Source organism: Cydia fagiglandana, chromosome 10 (genome assembly GCF_963556715.1).
Source record: "Cydia fagiglandana chromosome 10, ilCydFagi1.1, whole genome shotgun sequence".
Lineage (NCBI taxonomy): Eukaryota > Metazoa > Arthropoda > Insecta > Lepidoptera > Tortricidae > Cydia > Cydia fagiglandana.
In genome coordinates this window covers 170,071-175,457 of record NC_085941.1, presented here as the reverse complement: position 1 = coordinate 175,457, position 5,387 = coordinate 170,071, and positions in this window count along the sequence as shown.

The following is a 5,387-nucleotide window of genomic DNA, read 5'->3' as shown; positions in this document are numbered from 1 at the left end:
AATATGTATATGTATTAACTATCTTGTTGTCTAAGTACCCACCGAGTACCCACCACACAAGCATATTGAGCTTACTGTCAATTTGTGTAATAGGATATCCTATAATATTTATTTATAATAATCTATCGGTACATACATATACAATATTTTTTGAAGAACCCCAGACATACAGTAGTCTCTTGAGAAAACGTGCATTCACGGAACAAATTTTATTTGAGCGTGAGTGATAATTATAATTAATCTAACGTATAAAAACATTTACCTACTCAAGATACATACCTACCTATAATTTCAGCCGGCAGTTTGCCAATATAACATATTTTATCTACGGTCGACAACCCTATACTCCTGTTAACGTGTCTTTAAAGTGAGCAAACAGCAGCTCGCTCGGGTTTCTTTAAAACAATACGGCGCCTCGGGCAAACACGACCGAGTCGACAGACAGACAGAACAGAGAACAATCGAGTGATCGTTTGTCAACAATGTTGAGAACTTCATGCTAGGTCGAGGATAACGCTGGTGTTTCTTGAGTGTGCTCTAAGAAAGTTGTAACATTGTTGATGACAGGTTCGCAAGTAGGTTTCCTCAAGAAGTAACTTTTACTTTAAGATACTTTTATTAAAACCGGGCAAGTGCGAGTCGGACTCGCGCACGAAGGGTTCCGTACCATAATGAAAAAAAAACGGAAAAAAATGCAAAAAGAAAACGGTCACCCATCCAAGTACTGACCACGCCCGACGTTGCTTAACTTTGATCAAAAATCACGTTTGCTGTATGGGAGCCCCACTTAAATCTTTATTTTATTCTGTATTTGTTGTTATAGCGGCAACACAAATACATCATCTGTGAAAATTTCAACTATCTAGCTATCACGGTTCGTGAGATACAGCTTGGTGACAGACAGACGGACGGACGGACGGACGGACGGACAGCGAAGTCTTAGTAATAGGGTCCCGTTTTACCCTTTGGGTACGGAACCCTAAAAAGCAATAGTCCGGCACAGATATTAATAATGTTAATCTATGTTGAAAATATTGCTGCGTTCAAAAACCACGGAAGAAACAGCCCATACAACCATTTCCAGTCGCCGTTACGACGCGGTGTAGACACATCTTGTGTCGACACCGTCTGTTTCGGTCACAATTCCAGTCGCAGAGTCGTCGCCGTGTCGACACAGTTACCAGAAATGGGGAAGGGTCGACACATGACACAAAGTGACATAAAGTGTGGTCGCCGTGTGCACACATTGTTTCGGGTTTGCGACTACTTTATGCCAAAATCATTCGTTCATTCGTTCATTTTGTTCCTGTCAAATGGAAACTGTCAGATGGAAAAATACTTAAATAAAAATAAGTGACATTAATACGCCATCTCTAAAACGGATTACAAGACGTAATTATATATTGTTTGCATTTATATTACAATAGGACTTAAATTATTATGGGGAATTAAACTGCTCGAGTGATTTGATAAACTAAGTGTAATATAATCAACGCGCCACCACATTGTTTTAGTTTAGCCGGAAATGAAATTGTTTACTTCTCAGTGCCTGTGTTCCTAACTATACATATTATTCGATGCATTTTTAGTACTTCGATGCGTATACTATACTTAAATAACAGAAATAACGCTTTACATACTACGAAACTTGTTAATTATGATGTATAAATATGGTTTAAGACTGAGAAATATTGCAGTCACAAAGTAGTCGCAAATGTTTCGACTTTGTGTCGACTCTGTGTTGACACATGACACGCGCTGTCAAAAGTAATAACAAAGTTACTGGATTTGCAAAATGGCTCCTTGTGTTCATTCGTTTTCAGATATTCTCAAAGTGGAAGAGCCATGCCGTGGGCAGAGATGAGGGCATTAATCGACTAACTGTTTATTCGACTAATTAATAGAATAAAAAAAGTTAATCCTCATATTTTAATCGCGATTAGTTTGGTCGACCTAACATAGATTGAAATTGCATTAATCTGAATATTGATCGAATAAATTATCGATTAAATCTCGATTGAAAGTTGACAGGGGGACATTTTTGTACGTAAATGGAATAGGATTTGCATGTAAATATTTCCCACCTTTTCGGGGCGGGGACAAATGGGAACACACAATTTTTGGATGTATTCCTATTTATTCCCGCAGGGAGCAGATGGAATAGGATTTGAAAGTAAATATTTCCCATTTTTTCCCACCTTTTCGGGGTGGGGACAAATGGGAACACAATCGTCAGATGTAATTCCATTTATCCCCGCAGGGAACAGATGGAATAGTATTTGCATGTAAATATTTCCCATTTTTTCCCACCTTATTGGGGGTGAGAACAAATGGGAACACACAATTTTCGGATGTATTCCCATTTATCCCCGTAGGGAACAGATGGAATAGGATTTGCATGTAAATATTTCCTAATTTTCCCACCTTTTCGGGGTGGGGACAAATGGGAACACACAATTTTCAGATGTAATCCCATTTATCTCCGCAGGGAACAGATGGAATAGGATTTGCATGTAAATATTTCCCAATTTTCCCACCTTTTCGGGGTGGGGACAAATGGGAACACACAATTTTCAGATGTAATCCCATTTATCTCCGCAGGGAACAGATGGAATAGGATTTGCATGTAAATATTTCCCAATTTTCCCACCTTTTCGGGGTGGGGACAAATGGGAACACACAATTTTCGGATGTAATCCCATTTATCCTCGCAGGGAACAGATGGAATAGGATTTGCATGTAAATATTTTCCATTTTTTCCCCCTTATCGGGATAGGGACAAATGGGAACACACAATTTTCGGATGTATTCCCATTTATCCCCGTAGGGAACAGATGGAATAGGATTTGCATGTAAATATTTCCCAATTTTCCCACCTTTTCGGAGTGGGGACAAATGGGAACACACAATTTTCAGATGTAATCCCATTTATCTCCGCAGGGAACAGATGGAATAGGATTTGCATGTAAATATTTCCCATTTTTTCCCACCTTATCGGGGTGGGGACAAATGGGAACACACAATTTTCGGATGTAATCCCATTTATCCTCGCAGGGAACGGATGGAATAGGATTTGCATGTAAATATTTCCCATTTTTTCCACCTTATCGGGGTGGGGACAAATGGGAACACACAGTTTTCGGATATATTCCCATTTATCCCCGTAGGGAACAGATGGAATAGGATTTGCATGTAAATATTTCCCAATTTTCCCACCTTTTCGGGGTGGGGACAAATGGGAACCCACAATTTTCAGATGTAATCCCATTTATCCCCGCAGGGAACAGATGGAATAGTATTTGCATGTAAATATTTCCCATTTTTTCCCACCTTATCGGGGTGGGGACAAATGGGAACACACAATTTTCGGATGTAATCCCATTTATCCTCGCAGGGAACAGATGGAATAGGATTTGCATGTAAATATTTCCCATTTTTTCCACCTTATCGGGGTGGGGACAAATGGGAACACACAATTTTCGGATGTATTCCCATTTATCTCCGCAGGGAACAGATGGAATAGGATTTGCATGTAAATATTTCCCATTTTTTCCCACCTTATCGGGATGGGGACAAATGGGAACACACAATTTTCAGATGTATTCCCTGGCGTGACAATGTGACGTAACGTGACAGGTGCGACATTTCGACAAGTCTCATTGTTGCTGACGTCACAGGCATCCATGGGCTACGGTTATCGCTTACCATCGCCACATAGGTCGGAAATCACGATTTAGGCCGCCAAAAATATTTTATTGCATTTTTGCGCTTTATATACGATTTCGAACTAAGAAAACATATTTTTAGATAATTACAATTATTATTTTTAAATTTTGGCCATTTTTTCCAAAAAAATTTGATTTTGATCCTCCTCGCTTGATTATTCAATATAGGTAACGAGTATTAATGATAGATAATATAGTAAATAAATATGTATTTTCTTCCATTGAACATACAAACAATAAAATACACATATATTTATACATATATATTATATTTAGGCATAAGAGTAACATATGTATTACAGAAACTAATAGAAATATACAAAGGTTGTTATCTAATATTATTACGATTGATACATTTACCCAAAAAGATTAATATAAATAAATAAAACCCTCGCCACATTTAATCATCATCATATCTTAAAGAAAAATCCAGCATCGCTTGGATAGCATTGATCATTCTCCGCTCTCGCCTTATGTGGCTCAGCAGAAATCAATAGCTGCATAGTTTCTGACAGAAATAATTTAACTCGAGGTTTCGTTATCTTTCTCGTAGGTACTGCTGATAAGCGGATCGGAGGTCAGAAGCAACCTATGGTAAATGTCCAGGCAAAACTTTCGGGCATAGTTTAAACGATATGGCCGAAAGTGTTTGTTTCGGGCTTCTGCAGCTTCCTCCGAAAGATGTCCTAAGGGAACTATTAAGTTTTCAATAATATGTAATTCTGCCATGGATCAGTATTTTGTGCATTGTCGGTGTCATCGGATGCCACTCATACAAATTTATATAAAGCTTTGCCGTTTCCAGAGCGTATGAGCGGAGCGGCGGAGCTTCCTTCCAACCAAGATTCATTAGATATCAGAAAATTTTCCACAATGCGACGTGATCTAATCCGTCTCTTTTTAAATTCTGATTCAAAATGTGAAAATTTACGCTTCATGTTCTTTTTTTCTTCATCTCCGTCACCTGAGCGCATAAGGAATTAATTTTCCAAAAAGTCCAATTTTTCAGTTATTGACTGAAAATTCTGTTCATTTAACTTATCAGACAGGTATTTTCAAGCCACAACTTTTAACCCAGAGGCATTTGATGAACCTAGAATAACAGAAAAGACATTTTAACGCTAATGAAAACAAAACGTAATAATTTGCCATTTCCGAAATTTTTTTTTGAAACTCGATATTTTACAAAGTGCCCAAAAGTGCCCTCCAATTTTTTCATAAAATGTAAAGATATAGTTGATTTATAGAATGACATAAAAAATATAACTGGGACGTGCCCGGAAGTATAGTATTTTCACAATTGAATATGAAAAAATAACAAAATTTTCATCAAGAATAGGGTCATGTTTAGTGGGTTATATATACATCATAAAGTAAATATTTCTAATTCAAAATAATTTAAAATAATAGAAATTTACCTGAATTTTTGATATCCATCACTTTCACTGACAAATAAACTCCACAAAAATAAATATTGGCTTAGAAATGTTTGCTTCGGATAACAGTGCTAAGAATCGCGCGTGCAACGGTTGTGATGACTGAGGTTTGAGAACCTGGTAGATTACCTACGTAACTGATAAGGGTGGTGGTGGGGTGGGATTAATTCCGTGATAGTGTGGTGTTCTTCGAGAACTAATTGGTTTTGCGATAAGCCGACTTTTA